Here is a 21,996-nt window from a genome sequence, read left to right as displayed (position 1 = left end):
AAGCTTACCTGGCAGGGGAGACGCCATGATCAGGCAGGTGGTTTTCCCAAGGCAAGGCTCATGCCCTGCACTCCGGGTGTGCTGACCCCTGTGATTTCCCCAAATGAAGGAAACTTGACTGCATAATTTGTGGTAGTGGGAGACTGTGTTCACGCTGTCCACTGAAGGGGGAGTTGGGGTGTCCACAAGTGCCCATCACAGCGGCAGATCTCTGGATTATATTCTTAAGTAGTTGTTTAACCCTAAACAAGACCTGAACCGCATTCAGGAGGCATAGCAATAGGAACATGCTGGTTTGAACATCCCAAGGATATTAAAAATTCTCAAGAGCCTTTGTAACTAGCCTGAAGGAGAAAGGAATGGTGATGGAGTGGGGGAAAGTGTCCAAGGAGAAGAGGTAAAATGTGTAATTATTAATAGGTTCTGAGAAATGGCTCCCAAAGCTCTTGAAGTATGGGGATGATGGTAGTGCTGAGTACAATCTCATGACCAATAATTTTATCATACCATAAGCCAGTGTTACACAGTAGAGCAAAGCGATAACTTTAATCCCACTCTGAGAGGTGATAAACAGCACCACAGGGAGCGCATATGGCAAGTAAGGTGTTACATAGCACAGCTCTGAGAAGAAGCACAACTCTGAGAGCAAATTAATCAACATTGCGACCAGTGACTATTATACTAATATAACGAATGCTAATCACAATTTTGTTTTAACATGCTCTGGTCAGATCTGTTGTTATCTCGAACCCTTCGTGCCTCATGCTGGGTGCCAAAAAGGACTGTTTAACCCAGCAGGCAGCTGAACACCACACAGTCATTTGCTCACTTGCCCCCCTCCCCAGTGGGATGGGGGAGAGGATCAGGAAAACCAAACAAAGGTAAAATTTGTGGGTTGAGATAAAGACAGTTTAATAGGAGAGAAAATGAAGGGAAAATAATAATAATGATGATGATGATGATAATAATAATAATAATATACTCAATAAGTGATGCACAATGCAATTGCTCACCACCCACTTACCGATACTCAGCCAGTCCCTGAGCAGTGATTGCTGCCCCCCCGGCCAACTCCCCCAAGTTTCTATCCTGAGCATGATGTCATAAGGTATGGAATAGCCCTTTGGTCAGTTTGGGTCAGCTGTCCTGGCTGTGCCCCCTCCCAGCTTCTAGTGCACCTGGCAGAGCATGGGAAGCTGAAAAGTCCTTTACTGGTCTAAGCAGTACTTAGCAACAACTAAACCATCAGTGTGTTATCAGCATTATTCTCATACTAACTCCAAACCACAGCACTATGCCAGCTACTAGGAAGAGAATTAACTTTATCCCGGCTGAAACCAGGACACAAGGTCATCTCTGCACATGCAGTGAGAAACAGTTCTATGGTGTGGGGACGAAACACCTGCAAGAGACCTGAATTTGCTTTTGCAGAAAATGAGTAATTTGGCTTCACTTCTGAGTGCTGCCTGTTTCCTAGTCATCACTCAAAGGGACAAATTAAGGTTACATGCTGGCTGGGACAAATTAAGGTTACATGCTGGCTAATGCTTGCTTTCTTGGTTTTTCTTGTTTGAGTCCTGTTGCACTGGGAGTTTTGGGAGAGCATGAATTACTGTCAAACAGCAATCTTGCTTTACTGTCAGAATTTGCTGTGTTTTCATATCTTAAAAGAGCAGGGAGATGTTGTTATGAGTTGGTGGTTCATCACCAATTGCAGTGCTCAGGTTGGTTTGCTAGTGGAGCACCTCTGAGGCTAGTTACAGCACCATAGGTGATCCCTTCCCTGCTCTCTCCCAACATTTCCATGCCGGAGTGGTTACAGCCAACACACACAGGAGAAGTCATGTGTCTGGTTTTCCTTCTCTCAGTGCCTGCTTCCTTATCCCCACCCATGTTATAGCAGCTCAGTCTGTACCTTTCCAGTTCCCATTCCCCTTCGCTGTGCCTTTAGCGCTTCAGGATTCATATATATAGGTATATAGGATTTCTTGTTGTCTAACGCCCTCTGCTGCCGTATATTTTCTAAAAAGAAAGCACCTTCTGAGGTGCTCTGGTTTTCTGTCCAGGTTGCAATCAATCCCAGCCAGGCCCTGCTGACTGGGAGAGACCCACTTGCAGCTGGGGTATCCTCCACAGCTCTCCTATTCTCCTAGTGTTTTTCCAGGACTTCTTGCAAATTCTGTCATATTTGTAACAGAAAACCACAAACTATAACTGCTACTTTATTTACTAAATTTAGACTATGGTAGAAAATTGAACGCATGTCTGCAGTTACACTGCAGGAACATGTCTTCGTTGTTTTCTACGTAGCCTTCTTCTAACACAGAGAGAGCTAGACCAGGTCGCAGCTGTAAGTAGCGCTCGTTGAAATGTGGCTGCCGGGAGTTACCGCCTGGGCACAGCTATGGTGTAATGAAGATAAAGGAGGGAGGGTAGGGCTTGTGGTCTAAAGACTTTCCTCTCACAGTGACAACTTGTGCTTATTTTCATGTTTGATCTTTGAAGGAGGGAAAGGTGAATGCCCTCACACTGATGCCACGTAAGCATGGTGTTTTTTTAAAGGTCTAGGCAAAACTAATTCTGTTCCCAGCCACTAAATGGCTCTACCTGTTTTTCTGTGGGGAAATCTTTCGAAAGTCTGTATTTGTTCAGAATGTGGAATGAATGTGGAGTTTTGCGGAACCTTGCATACTCTTGTCTTTTACCCTCATTTTCTTTAAACTGAGTACTGGAGGAAGTAGCACTCACTGACCCTATTAAAGTACTTCAACATCTAAGAGTAGAAGGCCCAAGTTAGTAGCAGTTTGATACTAGGATATGATGATTAAGAGGCTCCCTCTAGTGACTAATTTAGTTTTGAAATCTTGTTATGTTTCAGAGAACATTTGATTCACACTCTTTCTAAAAGTCATTGCACAATGATATAAAATGCTGAACTCTAATTTATACTAGGTCTTCAAGGTGTGAATGCCTGGGAGCAGTTGCAGAGCCATGCCTGTTGTCCTGGAGCATGTAATCCAGATTTGTGACACCGGGAAGGAACCTGGTTCGTGCACTCCAGAACTGCTCTGCAACATTAGCCAAAGTACAGTAAGTGGGGGCGAGTGGGATAGTCACTTCAAAAGTGCACTCCTGGTCTGGGGTAAAGCAGTAATTCAGATGCCCTAATTCCTTCTTAAAACTCGACTTAAAAGGCTGCTGCTCACAGAAAGTCTCAGAAAACAATTCAGGTTACTTATACACCATCTAACCTTTCAAGGAAATCTAAAAATCAGTGTGTGTTTCCATTTTTTGAAAAACAGTTTTCTGTGCTGTCTAAGCATAACAGCCTACTTTGGCCAGTATAAATGGTAGGGGCCAGGAACCTGCATGTAGGCGTAATCTAACGCTTCAGCAGAGTGGGATGGGAACTTAGGTAAAATATGGAAACCTTTTTTTCTGGATCTTGCTGCCATGGTTTTTGGTGGATTTCTTTTTTCTTTTTTCTTTTTTTTTTTTTTAAATTAAAAGCCATCAATAAGGTGTATAAAGAGCACTTACAACAGAAACCATGGCTTTGGATTTCCCTTTCAGTAATCCCACCTTTTACAAGAGAGATGGATGTTAGCTCTCTTCAGAGTAGCTTATAGCTTGTTATAAGGTAGTTAAAAGCAAAAAAGGACATGATCACTCTGTCCAGGTCAGGCAAAAACTGCTGTAGAAGATCTTCAATAGAAAAGAAATAGTATTCTCCTTCTTGTGCTTGCCTGTGCAAGAGGGTGCTTATTTCAGACTCCTGAGGCCCTTCTGCTGCCCTTGGTCATGCAGTTTTTTTGTGGCAGGTTTACAGCTTCTTTTTTTTTTTGTTGGCTTCTTCCTACTCAGGAGCACACATCCCTTGTGTTGTCCCACAGAGGTGGCCACTTCTCTGTCTGCCACTCAGGAAGGGCACCCGCCTCCTCTAAGCACCATATCATCACTTCCTCTGTTGACTTCTCCTGACAATGCAGGCCATGTATGAATCCATGGCAATCTGCATGGATACTGCTTTTTATGAACAGTCACCTGTAAGTTAAATGCTTAATAACAAGCAGGAGGTCTCTTGTCTTCTCTTCCTTCTACTGCAGTGAAAGTAGTGATAGCTTAATGTGTGTGAATACATACATACATACCAGAATTTATAGAGCTTATTTCAAATATTTCTGTTTTTCTTCTCATGGGAAAGAAGAGCGAAATAGATTTAGAACATTTTTTAGGCACCTGAGGCTGCTAGACTAAAATTTACACTGAAAATATTAAAAACCAAAACAAGTGTTTCACAAGTTATAAGATCAATACAGAGTGAAGAGATCTGAAAAAAAAAAAAACAAACCAAAAACAAGCCATGATTTTTTTTTCTGACAAGGTATAAAATACATAAAACAGATTTTTATTTTGATAGCTGGTGGAAGGAAGGCACATACAGAATCATAGAATCATAGAATCATTTAGGTTGGAAAAGACCTTTAAGATCATCCAGTCCAACCATTAACCTAACGCTACCAAGTCCACCACTAAACCAGTTAAGGGTAGAGTAGCAATTTCATGTTTCCTGGCTTGGTGGCTGCATTATTTTTTAATGAAAGTAAAAACCAGGAATCATGAAGGTTGGAAAGGACCTCTAAGATCATCAGTCCAACCATCAACCCAACACCACCATGCCCACTAAACCATGTCCCAAAGTGCCACGTCTACCCATTTTTTGAACACTTCCAGGGATGGTGACTCCACCACCTCTCTGGGAAGCCTGGTCCAATGCTTGACTACCCTTTCCGTGAAGAAATTTTTCCTAATATCCAATCTAAACCTCCCCTGGAGCAGCTTGAGCCCATTTCCTCTCATCCTATTGCTAACTACTTGGCAGAAGAGACCAACACCCACCTCACTACAACCTCCTTTCAGGTAGTTGTAGAGAGCAATAAGGTCTTCCCTCAGCCTCCTCTTCTCTAGGCTAAACAACCCCAGTTCCCTCAGCCGCTCCTCATAAGGCCTGTGCTCCAGACCCTTCACCAGCTTTGTTGCCCTTCTCTGGACATGCTCCAGCACCTCAATGTCTTTCTTGTATTGAGGGGCCCAAAAGTGGACACAGTATTCCAGGTGCGGCCTCACCAGCGCCGAGTACAGGGGCACAATCACTTCCCTGCTCCTGCTGGCCACACTATTCCTGATACAAGCCAGGATGCTGTTAGCCTTCTTGGCCACCTAGGCACACTGCTGGCTCATATTCAGCTGGCTGTCAACCAACACCCCCAGGTCCTTTTCCACCAGGCAGCTTTCCAGCCACTCTTCCCCAAGCGTGTAGCGTTGCATGGGGTTGTTGTGGCCAAAGTGCAGGACCTGGCACTTGGCCTTGTTGAAGCTCATACAGTTGGCCTTGGCCCATCGGTCCAGCCTGTTCAGATCCCTCTGCAGGGCCATCCTACCCTCGAGCAGATTGAGACCCCACCCCACCACACACCCAGTGTGGTGTCATCTGCAAACTTACTGAGGGTGCACTCAATCCCCTCATCCAGATCATTGATAAAGATATTAAACAAGACTGGCCCCAAAACAGAGCCCTGGGGAACACTGCTCTTGACGGGTCACCAACTGGATTTAACTCCATTCACCACAACTCTCTGAGCTTGGCCACCCAACCAGTGTTTTACTGAGCGAAGAGTATGCCCATCCAAGCCATGAGCCACCAGCTTCCTTAGGAGAATACCTGGCATGTTCTTAAAAACCCTGCCCTTTAAAACTGCTTAAATCTGTAAGAGGCTGGGATAAAGCACAATAGTGCATGACAAGCTGAAGGTATTACCTGATCCCACGTTCTGCTGCTTTATGAATTTTCCAGCACCGCAGCTGTTCTTGCAGGTACCAAGAGCTACATTCTCAGTGGGGTGCTATTCCAACTACAGAGGATGGTTAAAAATCTACAGTATTTCATTTCAGACTGTTTTCTGATGCTGAGACTAAATACATTCACATAGGCAGAGACTACCCAGAAAAGCTGCTATCAGAATTTTGCAAAATATTTTTACTAGAATGATAATTTATAAGATAACATAGTGAAAAACCACAAGCCATCAGTGTCACTAAATAAAGACTAGATGTGGCACTCACAGGGTGTCACAGATTTTCATGTTTTTTTTATAAACTCAAGTAGTATGAAGTCAGGAATGCCTTTTTCCTATATACTTTATCAAAGATTTTCAAGATGAAGTATAGGAGGCTTTAGTCTCTATTTCTTATTAATTAGCAATTAAGAATAATGGGTATTAATAACTACACATCATATAAAATTCTAGTAAATTAAACAGCTTAACAACTGAGTATTTCCTGTTCAGGTCAATTTTTCTGCCTACTGGAAAGTTATCATTTAAACCCATGATAGAGGAAATCTATAATTCAGCAACCACAGAGGTGTGGAATCATAAAAGTTCTTGAGACTCCTTAAAAAGCTGGGAGCCATACCATAGAGCAAGTGTTGCATACAGATTGCATGTGACTTGCAGGGGGCAGAACAACACTCATGTTTGTCTGCAAACAGACCCAATGGCAAAGTGAAAAAGAAACCCTGGAGTACATTTTGGTAATGGTTATTCTAGATTTATAGACATGTTGCTCCTTGTTACTACAGTTCACAAGTCAGCTTAAAACTATCTTCAGTATTTTTCTGGCAACTGCCACAAGCTGCGGTTTCTGAGTTTAGCATTTCGAAAACTATGACACATTTTGATTTCAAGCCTACTAATTATAATAGTCACCACTGAGAAAACAATGGAGAGACAAAAGGAGAACACTGACCTTTAAATGCAGAGTATTAAAAATAGTTCTTGTTAAATCAAAGTCCTTTCAAATAGTATTTTTGTATTACAAGCTTGTAAAAGAGCACTTGTCTTTCAGAACTGAGGACTGACTTCAGAGTAGATCCTCTTGCCTACTTAAATCACAAGTCACATAAATTGTCCATTGCAATTGTAACAGTTGAGCACTAGAATGTCTCCAGCACTGCAGAAAGGAGACGTGCAGGTTCATCACAGGGATATTGTTTGCACTCTCAGGGAATGCAACTTTGCTCGAGAAATCAATGGTGGGAACATTCCTAATGAAGCCACAAAGAAACAGCTTTGCCGTGATGGTCTGCATAGAACAAGAACATGGGTTAGGAGGCCTGAAATGTTTTTATATCAATAGCATTCTTAAGCCAAGGTTGTACTACAGACTTCTGCTGGCATAACTATGTTGGTCAAGGGTGTGAAATGCATTTTTGCCAGTGTATTGTGCGAAAGAAATGGCTAATACAAACTAAAATGCTAGAAGTGGGTTTGGTTTTTTTTTTGGGTACAAAATGTATCTTCAGCAGAACTGATTGGCTGATGCCATATTCCACCATGCTGTTTAAGTGCTCCAAAAATGGGTGTAGTCTCATGCTTTTCACTCATGAATGTGCTGTGTCTTCTAACATCTCACCTCAACATCTGTAGGCTTCTGGAGAGGTGAGCAGACAAACATATCAATGTAGCCTTGGAATTTTTGCTTGTACCTTACATGCTGTGATCTGGAATCCAAATACTATAGCATCTGTAGCCTTACAAAAATGCTGAGTACTGTATTTCGCTCTCTCTACGCCAATTACCTATCAGTTTATGAAGTTACAGATTTAATTCCTTTTCCCCCATGTGTACATTTTATTTTAATATGTCTGATTTTCCTACCCATTCCCTCCCTCTTGGCTCTTTGTGGTTTGTAATTAAGTACTGTAAACCCCCCTTTTTAAGGGCCAGTGAATTAAATTCTACTCCTAGTGTAGCTTGGGGAAGGTCACCACTACAGAATATACCCACAAGTGTAATTAGAAAGTTTTCTCTTTGGCTCCTTCTAGATATATCTATTGAGTCATTAAGAAATGTCTTTGAAATTGTGAATTCTTTTTCATTTTCTTGTTACAGAAGTTTAAGTAGTGACTTTACAGCTGGCATTGTATTAAGCAGATTTTCAGAAGCAGAACTAGAATGTCTTTCTCTCATTTTCAAAATGAACAAGTCTCTAATACTTGGCAAAATAATTCCACAGAATAGAAGTAAAATTTTGTTGTATTTTACATGCCACATATTTACTAACTATAACACTCATTTAAAAGTCTCTTTAATTTTAATTTTACCCTGGAATTTACCAGCTTGGGTTTACCAATGAAGTGGATCAGATTTCCCAGAAACTGCAGACTTCCTTCCTTCCCATACTGTGTTACAGGCACTGGCCAGTTTCAAAATATTAAACAAACCAAGAGTTTCCCCTGTAGTTTTATAACTTAACTGGTCTCCAACCATAAGTGCTCAGCAATACCAGGTACTCTATTTCTGTGATGCTGCCAAAGTCAATGTTTGTCTCTAGGGGCTCTCCTAGCTTTTGATCTTCAGCAATATGGGCTACATCTACCTCCAGGTTTACCAAGGACCCAAAGAGGCTCCAGGCTCTTCATTTGTTCCCAGATTTCTTTCCCCTGCAAACCATTTCCCCTCCTGCCCCACCACAGCCGAACAGCACACCCTCACCCCAGCCCCCTTGTTTCAGAGTCTTTACTAATCTTAAATGCTCACTTCACCGCAGAAGACTTGGAGATTCATGTGCTCCCTGAGCAGAGTCTTGACTTTTCCCCATCTCTCTCTTCCTATACATACCCCTGTGTGGGGAGACCCTTTGGTGTTTCAGAGAGCCTGGGCTGCCCACTCAGCTGCTGTCCCAGTGTTCACTAAAATGTCTGGGACCTGACCCCGCTATGTCTCCTGACATGGGCTTCTCTCTCTGCCAACACTGGGGCTGCGTTATCTCGCTCTCTTATTTTTCTGCCTTCATCCATTCTCTTCTAGTCTGGTTAAGAAGGAAGAGAATTGTGCTGAGCACTGAAGCTCAACTTCTTTTAGACAGAACTAAAAATACTGGAAATGTCACTCTGACTTCAGCAGACTCAGCTCTGATGTCTGCAGTACCCCATGCCATTTCTGGAGATGGCCCAAAAGGCTGCCCTCATTGCTAAAAGCAGAGATGGGATTTTGAACGACACAACTATTGACTTCTGTCCTTTACAGACTCTGCACTAAGGAAATTACATCTTAGCAACTCTAAATTGATTTACATTTCTTACGCACTTACGAGAGTGTATTATTTTTCATATATATTTCATTATAGTACATATGTGTATGCATAGTATGTCTTTCTATTTATCTATGCATGCAAGGAAATTAAAAGCAGAATATTAGCAGTGAAAACAGGTCCAGATGCAGTAATTAGGAGAATATCTGTTATGCTACAGAGCTAGCTGGTTTGTTAATAGGTATGGAAAATACATCTGAAGAAATGCTAATTACCATAACCAAACAATTTCCTGTACTGAAGAGAAGATTATATGAACAGTATTTCGTTTTACTTTTATGTGCAAGTTTCAGGCATTCATTAACGTAGTGACTGTGATCCAAGGTGTATTGACAGCTTCCATATGCCCAGACCAATAAGGAAGTCTTATTATTCATTATTTAGGCTCTGATATTAAAAATCAGCTAAACTTTATTGTGTTTACTGCAACATACTATAAACTCTCAGACAGAAATTATCTAAAAGGGCAACAACTGAAGAAGGTGAAATAAGGGAGAAGTAGTTAAGATAGAATTATTTGTGTGTTCCTATACATTTTAAGTATTTCAACACATTTTGGGTTTACAGCATGTGCATGGCAGTTATTTCAGTTATCCCAGCTTGTTGGCTTAATTTAGCCAGAAAGTCAGGTAGGGATTTAAATTATGCAAAATATATAATAAATCCAACTAGAATATACCTAGTACATCACAACTAATAATCTTCAGTCTGATGAATGGACAAAAGCCTTGTACATAATCTTCAGGAAAACAAGCTTTTCAATGTAAGAATCAAGTTTGCCTTTTCCCATTTATTGAGTTGAACTATAACATATACTCAAATGATCTGGTTAGAAGCCACATGCTTTGTGTAAACCTTAACCTTTTCTGTCTCTGCTAACAACTTTGCATACGCATTACACTTTCAACCCGAGATTCTCAGTTAAAATACTCTCTGAAATAAGTAACAAACAGTTATTTGAGTCATGCCCCATTTTCTACTACTAATGCACACTCACTCACTGCAGCCCTCATTCCAGGCTGGGTTTGTTAATGTGGACACATTGGTACTTGTGGAATCCTATTACATTTTGGTGTCTTAAGTGCTTTGGTATCCCATTTCAACACAAAAAGTAATTTTATCTTTCATTAAGAACTGCCAAATGCTTAAGTATCTTCTGGCTAGTATCTTGGTGGTGTGTTTAAAACTTACTGAAGTTGTTTTCTAGGGGTGTGTTTTCACCACTAGAGGGTAGAGAAATACAGCATTGGCCAGCAAGTAAAAATGCCCTGATCTACCAGGAAAATAACTCTGCTTCGTTGCTTAAATTTAGGATCCAGAGGCTCCTCTATTGTTCTTTTCAACATGACTGTTCAGACGGAGTAAAGTTAACAGAATACAGCTCCCAGGCAAGAGATGAATCAAACCCATGTTACTACCTTGATTGCTTGCAAACCGTCTTCTGCTAATGCATTTGAATGTCAGGATTCACTTCAGCCTGAGTGTTAAGTTTGCAACACAGCCCAGGTATTCTCTAAGGCTGGAAAGCTGAAGCCTAGCTATGCATTAGGTATCCTAAACTACTTATTAAAGTACACAAGTACTTTAATAAGCCTACTTTCATAAGGCTGGTGGGATTTTTGAAGAGTACTTGTCCTCTGTATCCCTGCTTTGCAATCCAAAACTCTGATCATCAGAGGCATTTTTGTGATGTGTTTTAAAATCCTCTGAGGGAATTTATCTGTATGCAAGAATGCAGCATCTGGGAATAGGTAGGTGTTTAAAATACAATTAGGCTGGTTTCTAACCATCTGGTGATATAATTACAGTAAGGTATGTGGAGAAGTATATCATTGCAGAGTCTCAAGGTTAAATTCAGCTTCTTGGTTAAACTTATCTCAAGGTTTATGCATTGTAATTAAAGCATCTGTAAGTTACAAACTGGACAATTAAATCCTAAGACAACTTGTTTTGAATGTATACAGTAGAAATAAAATGGACAACATGGTGGATAGTTATGTACAACCTTTGCCGCTCAGAAGATCTTTCTAACATAACCCAATAAAATTTGTCCTCTACTGAAAAAAATCACAGGTCAAAAAATTTTGTTGCAGACAACTCAGATACTTTCTAATGGATACCATAGCTCTTTGGAGACTTAAATGGTGTACAGGGCTTCAGGTGGCATCCCTGGACTCAGAGTTTGTTCCGTATGAATATCTTCTAATTTCAGCCTATACATGTTTCTGTTCATTCATCAATCTGAAGGGTACTAGTTCTGCTGTACTGGTTGAGTTATATATTTTGCAGAATTGAAATCCCCACCTGACTACCTGGCTAAACCAGCTCACTTTCTTAAAGCAGTTTGAAATGCCATACCACTTGCAAAATACAGACTTTAGATGTTCCACGGGCTTTGTTTTACATTTCTCAATGACACCACACGGAACCACCTGGTGCTAGGACACTTGTCATCATCACTGGGGTTTCGCAGCACTGTGCTCCTCTTTGACAGATTTTGTAGTAGGATTCTCTGGTAGTGCTCTGTAGGGGATTTAGGGATTCCAGGGGAACTCAACCTATTCTTTTTTGACAGATTTTGTAGTAGGAATCTCTGGTAGTTCTCTGCAGGAGATTTAGGGATTCCAGGGGAGCTCAGCCTGCCTCAGATATGAGAACCTACTCTAAAAATGAAGAATAGGTATCAATGATTATGCTTTAAAGAGAAATTTATTATTCATATTCAAGAGAAATTTCAATAAAATACAATAACTGGAGATTTTTTTTTTTTTTCTGTTTTCTCTCATTAATTTGTTTTCTTCTGTGGAGTAAAAAACCTGCTCAGAAAATAACATTTTCCTCTTCCAACAAGTCATTAATTTCTATCTGACTCCTTAGGTAAGAAAAATTAGAAGCCAGTGAATCCTGTTTTAGAAGCACCCCTGTAATTAAAAAGATAGAAAAAAAAATCCCCCAAATTATAAGTAAAAGAGAATCAAAGACAAATACATCTTTTCACAAAGCTGAATTTTTATATATTCAGAACAAATTTTTACTTCCTTAGAGTTTGCTAAAAACATTAGATGAAAAAACCCACTTTATTTAAAAAACATCTGCTGTAAAGAATTCCTCCTTGAAACAGTCACCTTTCATTGCCTCCTGCCATACACATCAACAGCTTCGCTTCAGCTCAGGCTGAGGCAAAGAAAAACAAAATGGGAACAGACGCAGGCCCAGTGTAAATGAATGGCCTGAACCCTATTTATTCCTCACTTCTTGGTACAGGCTGTCTGATAAGAGTGAGAAGGGGGAAGTAACAGCCCAAACCTGTGTGTGTGGAGCACCACTTATAGCCAGAGCACCACCTATAGACCTAGCACACTCTGTAGCTGGAGCACTGCTTTTAGCCTTAACACTTATAGCCCTGGCTCTAGGTGCTCTGGAGAAGAAAGGGTGACTTTAACCTACCGCAGCTGTGGGGAAAGGTTTATTCCCACCTGCTGGGTCCAGTCAGCTGCACTGACACCAGCCCTGTTCCTGAAGCAGAGCCAGAGGAAAAATGTTGCTCTGTACCCGGTATGTTAATGCTGCTGGAAATGAAGCAAAAAAGCATGACACACAGGCTGTTTGGGAAGGGAGGAAAGAGCCTTGTTGGCTTGCTTGCAGTCTGAGTCTGTGGATAAGGAGATAGACTCAGAGAAAGCTGAGGATTTGCTCTGTGCTGTGCTTGTCGAGGGTGTGTGTTCACTGCAGGCACCATTTTGAGTGATTGGCATCCAGCTCAGAGAGGACGTATTAGTCTTTGGTTCAATTACTGTTTCCTCATTAGTGGTATGTTATTGGCATTATCCCTCTTGTGGGCTTAGGCCTCTAGAAGACACATCCTCTGATTCTCTGTACTGCAGCTGGTGAACTGATCCTGAATGCTGCATTGATGACATTGATGCCATACGTGGCAAAGGAAATGTTTGGCCTAATGCCACGCTTTTAAAATAAATACTGATATTACCAAGGAAGTTTCAAAAAAGTAGGAGAGTGGGGATGTGGTGGCGATGTTTAAAATGCACAGGAAGATTGACCTGAGCAAGCCTAGGCTAGCTACACTAACATTTTCTGTCAAACAAACCTGATGTTTTCCTTTGCAATTACTAGTTTGGCAAGTGATGGTAACTGCAGGTTTGCAGTCTACCTATGTCTTTGAAAGCCTTTATATAACATAGAATGAATTCTAATTTAAAAAGTAAATACTCCACAATTCCAGCAAAGCATATATTAAGTGGGTTAAGAATAGACTTACTGGCATAATATGAATAAGGCAGTTGTTGGTGAGGAAATTTTATTCTAAGACTCGTGTTTATAAATATTTGCCTTAGATCTAGCGCAATTGACATTGTTCATGTGACTTGGAGCAAAAAATTACTGCTGAACACATTTGTTCCAACGACTGAAGAAGATTAAGCAATCATTAAGACAAGACAGTCCTACACTGGAATTTGGATTGCTTGATAAGCTGGGTCCTTTTGACAAAGGCAGGGCATTCACATGCTGGACTGCGAAAGGCAAGCCATCAAGTAGGAAGCATATCCTGGAAGGAGTGGCTGTGAAAAGGGGCTAGGGATAGTGTCCTTTTAACTTGGCATGAATTGCCAGAATGATGGTATAGAGGAAGGATTACGTGATCATTGAATTTATACATACAAACAAGGAGCAGCGGAGTGCTAGGAAGCTGCTCTTCTGATATCTACTTTCTCAAAAGGACTTTTGAAACAATGGAAGAGCTACAGAAAAAATAATTTTAGGATCACAGAACACAATTTACAGTGGGAAGCTTAAAAAGAGTTGATTAAAGAATGTACCAAGAGGTGATTCCTCACAAATATGCACGTTTCTCTGGGTGGGGCACGGGTGGTCGGAATAATGAATACTAGCGTCACTAATATATTAATGGTGAAAGACTCAACAAATACCAGTGGCTGGCAGCAGAATCTGGATAGACACCTGCAAACAGGAAGTAAGCCACCATTTCTAATCTCAGATTGCAGCAAACTATTGAAGAAGGCATAGACTTCTCTCTTAATGTGTTCAGCTCAAGGTTGGATGACTTTCTGGAAGAAAAGTTTTAGCCAAATAGGTTATTGGGCTTAATACAGAAATAAGTGGATGAAATGTAAGGTCTTTTGATATCTTGCAGGTCAGATTAGATGATGTAATGGTCCCTATTGAGATACAACTCGACTGAAAAGGCTGTTACCCAACATGTTCTAGCAGTTCAGTGTAGACAAGACAGTCTAGACTGAAGCACACACCAGGAACCAGTGCTTTTAAGCAGTTTTGCAGGATTCCTTTTCATTATAAAATAAACCCCACTGGTTCAGTACAGGAGAAAAGCCAAACTGGCCTTAAAGAAGAAATGACCTTCTTGGACCATTTGTCCTTGGCAGGCTTATAATAATGCCTAAATAACAAGTAAGGTGTTGTCTAGTCAGGGAGCAATTGAAAGCTACTGCTGCTCTTCTGAAATAGTTTTCATTTTGTTCTTCCAACTTACTGTGTTTTTTTCAGTCAAGTCAATTGTGGCTTGTTCCTGAGCATATGAGAAAACGATTATGCCATATTTCTCATGTTCACTATTTCTCAAATGTTCACTATTAAAACAGCGTATATTTTGTTCTCCATTCATAAAATCTACCCCTTCCCCATGATTGATTCTGCAGATTAGTACAAATATCTTCAGTTTTGGTTTCAAACAAATTTCTTATTTCTTTCTTGCTCTCTCTTTTATATTAATATAAGACTTTTAATAATCTAGTGTAGAAAAATCATAGTGAATCTCTTCTTTCAAGTGGCTCCTATAACTGTGCATGTGTGCCTTTATGTGAACTATAAATCCTGTTACATTAGTTATCTTTTTAAAATTATTTTCGCCATAGCTTTAATGGGAGGCTCAAGAACAGGATATACTGACTTTATAGAGAGCACTTCTGCCTTAGGTTTTACAACAGGCAGTCAGCACTGCTGAATACCTAGATTCTGAGGGCCTAGGACTTTCTTTTTGTGGAATGAATTTTTTTTCAGGGGTTATAAGTCTAAATCCTCCATTTATTTTCAATGTAAGTACTATACTTGTATGTGTAAATAGAGAAATTGACATAACCTTTCTGCCTTTCGACCATCTGCAGATATAAAAATGCAAGCACAGTTACAGCTTTATGTATTGTGCTGGTGTAAAGACATCGTACAAAGGGACTCCATACTTCTTATGTTAATCCAGTTCTTATACTAAGCCATCTTTGCCCAGATTTTGCGACTTTACTTAGGAATCTAACTTTCTGTGGATAAAATAATTCCTTGGCTTTCCTCCAGACTCTGACTCCTCTAACCAGCGTTTCTTTCTGCGAGTTTCATGCAGTATATTCTTTAGGCATATCTGAGTGCACAAAGAGAAACGCAGACTGATGCCAGTGAGCGATTATGGTCCGTCTGACATGGCTGAGCCATTTCACATGACTGCAAGTATCTGGTGGGTTATTATTAGAGACCCCAAACAATCCTCAAATTTAAATGCTTGCAGATTTTAATGTCTGATTCTTTTTAGGCACCTGACTGAATAAACAGTTTAGTTGTCAGAGGTCAGGAGCTTTTGCACCTCCAGTTGGTGTTAATGTGGCAAAACAAGCTTTACGTAGTTTCAAAACAAGCCTTCGGTTCCTCTACCACACTGTTTAGAGCAGCAATGCTTGCATATGCTTGTCCTTCCCCTTTTAGAAGCAGCAATTTCTGTTACAGCAATGATTCTATGAAACCAAATTTACACAGAAATCTCAGCCAATGATCTGGTTAGCTGGGAAATCATATAAATGGTTTGATTGATTTAAACATTGTCTTGAAATAAGGCTTGGAGAGAAACTAATAATAATGCTCCCCCACACACGCACCAGGTTCCACTATTCCAGCCAATGTTTTGCCAGGTGCTTTGCTATTTATTAACACTATGGAGCTGTAGCTCTCAGATCCCTGCGTTGTTTTGTTGGTAGGTTTTTTTTTTTTTCCCCAAGGAAAATTTTGACCTCCAGAGGAGTTCTTAGTAGCAAAGTAAGGGGAATGTATTAAATTACAAGGTTGTTCTTGCAATTTAAGTGCTTACACTGCATTAGCAGTACTCTTGCTGGTACCAAGCACACAGAGAGCTATCCTACAGTTTGGAAACAGCTACTCTCTGAATTTGAAGTTTTCAAAATATCTTTGCAGCCTAACAATCGAATAGGTGCATTCTGCAAGGATTTTTGAAGACTGGCAATGGGCACAGAATGGAGGGAGGTGGTCATCGGTCTCTCAGCGAAGTTAATGGCAACAAATAATGTGATGAGGCCTCTGTGCATTACAAAGATAACCTTACTTGGGTGTACTGTCTTTTCCCTATTTTCAAGAAAGTTAGACCTGGAATGGCTCCCATTCCATGTTCTATGAGACTAGTTCTCTTTTTTGAGCTCTTGTTTTTAAGTGTCATGAAAATGGTGTCCCTTATTTTGTTCCTCCTGTATGCTGGTGTAGTATGCGTTATTTAGAAATGCCATATTTCATTTGTCTGTCACATATAATTATACGAAAAACCAGCAAAGATAAATGAGAGGCAGGGGAGAAAGGGCAGTAATTCAGCAACGTTTCTTTTTCCTGCGTCAATCCCATCAAGGGATGTGTTTTCCTCCCTATTAGGCACATTTTACTTCTCTCCATACAGTAGAATTTATATTCACCCATTAAGAAAAATACATATATGACCTAGGGGTGTATGTGGCAGCAAGTCAGAAATAATTTAGTCATGAGATCATATCTGAAGAGAAGTACAATGCCACTGGAAAATGTTCTGGTGATGTTATGAAAACACTGATGCACTTGTATTACAAGATGCATTATTGTGATAACGCAGAGTAGTTAATATGTTAGTGAGCATATGGATGAGAAATAACCAAAGTTAGTAAGTGACACGCTACCAACAGTTGATGATGAAGTTATACTTGGACTAAGACTAAAAATGACTTTGACAGCACATTTCTTTTACATGAGTGCTGAATTAATCACTGCCCTTAGCTAATGCATTTACCAGACTTGGTGACAACATGGATGAAACCTAGATTCCTTTGTGTTTTTTTCTTCCTTGCATTTACATGGAAAAACGTATTATGTCACCCTAAACTCTCAGCTCAGCCAGTCTGCGGTGCCAAAGGACTTACAGAACATTCATCCCACCTTCTTCAGGAAGTTATCTACCAAATTTTACATACTTACTTACTGAGGAAAGTAATATACTAGTTGCTTGGTAGTTTCTTGTTTGTAATTCTAGAAATACTATGAAGAATACTGAAAGAGATAAAAGATATATGTCGAAAGGAACCTAAAATGGGAGAGGACATGAATTGTGTTCTTTAAAGCAATGATATGAGATGGCAAGGCAGTAAAATATAGCATGCTGTAAGACAATTTTACAAGAGGAAAAATTACATACAACCTGCAATATCCTGTGTGGAAATATGGATTTTACATGTATCATGTTACATGCTTCTGTATGAAAAGTATCTTTGCATCGTTAAAGGGTGAAATTTGGTCAAAACCCCAACTATAAAGTCGTATAGGCTCTGTCTACATTAGCAAGGAGCAGGGACCAATGCACACACTGCTTGCTGGATCTGCAGCATGAGGCAGTTGGTGCTACAACCTCACAACACACCTGACGGATTTTTTTAACTTCAGACTAACTCTATGACTTCAGGCTGGTCCCAGAGACTGAATGCTGGAGCTGCTGGAGCACATCAGGTGTGGTGCTGCAGTTCAGCTTTCAGCTTAATTTCACCTGAAAGAAATCCAGTTTGTGCATGCCAGCTCCACTAATTCCACCATACAAGCAAATGCGCCATGTACATGAAAGTACAGGGAGAATTGATTCAAAAGAGTACATGTATCCGGTAAAAGCAAAAGCATGACTTGATCTGTTTATGAATATGATAGAGGGGAACGTAGTGCTTCCAAGTAGCAAAACCCTATATCCTTTAATGCACAGGAGGCATTTCAAAATCAATGACAAACATTATGGATTTCAGAGCTACAACATACTTAAAACTTCTGATGTGTTCGCTTCCTTAGTGGCTTGGGGCTATGTGGAAAAAAGACTTATTAAAGACTGCAATCTTATGTTGTCAATTCTTCTGTTAGTTACAGAATTGCTTTTTGTAACGCTAATTAAAACGATGAGCCTTGGTAAAATGCGCTTGTCTCAAATATATTTGTTCAGATGTATCTAAAAACCAGCTAGATGCTGAGCTATCCAACTTCAGGCCACAATTTATGGCAGGTGTGCTTAGGTGGGCCTTGACAAACTCCAGCTTGTCCCACTTGTGCTCCAGGCTGCTGCACACCCACCTCGGAGGCAGACGGCTTCCTCAGCGTGGCACTGGGCTCTGCCGGGGCCATGATCCTTCAACACCAAGAGTTTGGCCATTTAAAAACCTCTGCTGAACTGCACAGCCTTTGGGTTGAAACTGGCTCAAGTGCAGCAGCCTCGGCGCATGGGATGGGCAGGGTGCATTAGGGCCTACCTGCATCCTGCAAGTAGGACTGCTCCTAGGCACGGGCATGCCCAGCCAGCAGGTCAGGAGTCCCAAAACTACCAATGAAAACCTCATTTGCAAAGCAATGTGAGTAGACTGGAGGTTTTTTCCTCTGAACAAATGCTGTGTTGTCATTCCATGTCCCTGAGTACACCCACTGTGCTGATTGTCCCTACCCAGCCCCCCTTGGGGCTCCCCCCACATTGCCCAGGGCCCAGGACCCCATCTCAGCACCCTGGGGGTGTCAGCCCCCGCCCCAGCGACGCCACAGCAGGGCTGGTCTCTGGCTCCCCACAGCCCTGCCCTGCCCGGCCATGGGCCCCGCTGAGCCGGGCCCACCCATGGGCCCACGGCCCGGCCCGGCCTCAGCCCATCCCCGGGGAGGTGCCCGATGCCCCGGGCTGGGGCTGCCCCGGTGCCCCCGGCTGCCCTGCGCCTGGCTGGGGCTGGGACGGGCCCTGGCTGCCGGGCCCTGCCCTGAGCCGCCATGGGGAGCCCCCACTGCTCCGAGGGAGCCCCTAACCCCCCAGGGCCCTGACAGTGGTGGTAAAATGAGCTGTAGTTCTGGATATTCTTTTCAAATCACAGACTTGAAATAGTCATTAAATACCGTCCTTCAACTCATTGAAAGGTAAAGACACGATAGCAAAGGGCTGTAGTCTTGCATGTGTTCCCATCTCCTCACGCATGCAGAGTGTGGAGCCAGATGGTGACTGTAAAAGGCAGAAATAAACAGAAAATAGAGTGCGTGAGATCTCAGGTGTATAAAGACTTTTCTTTCAGTGATTCAGAAGAAGGTTTAGTTGTGAGCAGCTCAAGGCGCTCACTGTGAGCTAAACCACTCAGAGAACAAGGCTGGAGGGCGTGAACCAACCTGTTTAATGCAAACTTGCCCAGAACATGTGCTTTCCAAATCTCAGGTTTTGCAGCCGGTGATGTAATAATGGACTAAGGAATCAGTCACCCCTTCACCCAGGCGAGAGTATCTTTGCTAACATAGTGAAGAAATTTGGACAAGGTTGAGACGGTGTCAGTTTCCTAAAGCTCAGGAGAGCCCAGGCAATGTAGTACTTTGTGTTGTGACCGTGGACCCTACAACTCCAAATGAAGGTTAGGGGAGGAGATATATATATGTGTGTGCGTGTGTACAACATCTAAGTATGACTCTGTAAATATGTTGTTGGACTCTTGCAGACAAATATGCAACAGCAACAAAATATAGACATATCTAATAGACAATAGTAGGCCAACAGGTTCTGGTGACAAGTATGCATAATATTGACTATGTATTTTAGTAGTCTTAAAGTGTCTTTCATGGAAATTTAATGCTTTATTCACAAGCTGCGTGTTATTCCCTTTTTGAATCTTGACTGATAACTGTAAATAATGGTGCACTGAGATATATATGTACAGTGGCTGTAGGAGTCAAATCAGTTTAAGTTTTCCTGTAGTTCCTAAACCAGAATTTGGGCTGGTGTTTCACTGAGCAATGAAACCAAAGTGCAGGAAAGCGATGGCAGTATGGTTCAGCATTTCAGTTGCACGCTGCAAGTCCACACTGCAATCCCCTTTTGGAAGCCAATTTGTGTTAGTCCCAGTAATCTTGCTGGCACTCCTTTCATTCTCCCCCAGTTCCTCCTCTAACCTCAGATGTCATGTTTTGCTGCAAGTCTTAATCTGTTTTAAGACGCTCCTACCCTCCCTTATTCCCAGAAGGATAGGCATCAATGAAGTATTTCCTGCATACACAATATATGTAAATAGCTTTGGGATCCTTTGGAGTGGAAAAAGGATATTTGAATGACAGCTGTTTTAACTCATCTGTAATTTGCTTCAAAAGGAAACCCATTGTCCTAATCTGTGCAATGTTGTACAAAAAAAAGATTCTACAATAATCAAGGTAGATTACCTAATCAAGATTGATTACCTAAGGACAATTAAAACAATCTGTGTTATTAAATAACTAGATAAACAGTTCACATTAATTATTTGAACTTACAGATAGTGTCTCTATGCAGTTCTCTATGTTTTTTTTTTAATTTAAATTCCTGTAATCCATTATTTCTACACCAGTGTTTTCATTAAGCTCTTAAAAAAATAAATAAGATGATGAGTAATTCTAGAGTCAAAACATCAAACATCTCAGGTTTACAGTAAGTTATTTCACATAGCAGTTAGACATACGCAAAATCTCCGTCAACTATAGAAAAACACAAAAAAGTTGCACAATCCACTACTTTTTGTCTCTGCAAGATATCTGAACATAATGAAAGTGGGAGATAGGTAATTTTAATATTTATTCAGAACTGAAAATTCTTATACCTGAGTAACATTTATCCATAGGTAAAGTGTGGTTGAAGTTTTAAATAAAAATATTTTTGTTCAGGGTCAGGATGATGATGCTGAAAAAACCTTACATTGGCTGCTCAAGGAGGCCTTGGGCTGACATAACTTGGTCCTCATGGGTGCCTTCAATTACCCAGACACTTGTTGGGAAAACAATATGGCGGTGCACCAGTTGTCCATCAGGTTCCTGGAATGCATTGAGGACTGCTTCCTGCTACAGATGCTGGACATGCCGACAAGGAACAACAAATTGCTTGATTTACTGCTCACAAACTGAGAAGACTTGCTTGACAACAAAACCACCAATGTTAGCCTTGGATACAAAGATCACAACATTGGGGAATTTAAGATCCTGCTGAGCACGCTGAAGACCAGTAGTAGGACAAAGACCCTGCATTTTAGAAGAGCCAGCTTCAATATGCTCAGAGCCCATCTGCAAGGGGTTCCATAAGAAGCATCCATGGAGGGTTAAGGAGCATCCCTTCTGAACCCAGGCTGTTCTATGGTTCTGTGTTTGTTAAACTTCATCAGTGTAATACACTGTATTCTGTAATGCTACGTATGACCAGCATTTTGTGTTTCCTCTGTCCAGGGGAGACCATTTCTCTTCCCATCTATAAATTGGCAGAAAATTGTATGTGATAGGAGGTGGATTCATTACTAGGTCAGCTGAATCTCTAGAACTTAGAATAAAGATAATGAAACAAAGAATGATATAATTCATAAATCCTGTCTGTATATATTTCGGGTAGGTAAACAGTGAAAAAGAATTTCTGCTTTAAGGACAGTGATGTCTCAGGACCAAACAGTTACAAGCCGGCTTTAGGAGGGTAGCTTCTAGAACAACCTTCCCGCAATAATGGGACCTATGAGTACTTTAAAGATATATTTAGATAATTTTATTTATTTTTAAAAA

General features: G+C 41.0%; 1 non-coding gene across 1 annotated transcript; it reads left to right on the top strand.

The window, feature by feature from the left end:
* On the top strand, positions 1 to 164 carry LOC142597216 (U1 spliceosomal RNA). Its single transcript, XR_012832033.1, has one exon. It is a non-coding gene; the product is annotated as a U1 spliceosomal RNA (small nuclear RNA).
* Positions 165 to 21,996: the final 21,832 nt, after the last annotated feature.

The sequence above is a fragment of the Pelecanus crispus genome, chromosome 1, assembly GCF_030463565.1.
Source record: "Pelecanus crispus isolate bPelCri1 chromosome 1, bPelCri1.pri, whole genome shotgun sequence".
NCBI classification, from domain to species: domain Eukaryota; kingdom Metazoa; phylum Chordata; class Aves; order Pelecaniformes; family Pelecanidae; genus Pelecanus; species Pelecanus crispus.
This window is presented reverse-complemented; position numbering and strand designations above follow the sequence as displayed.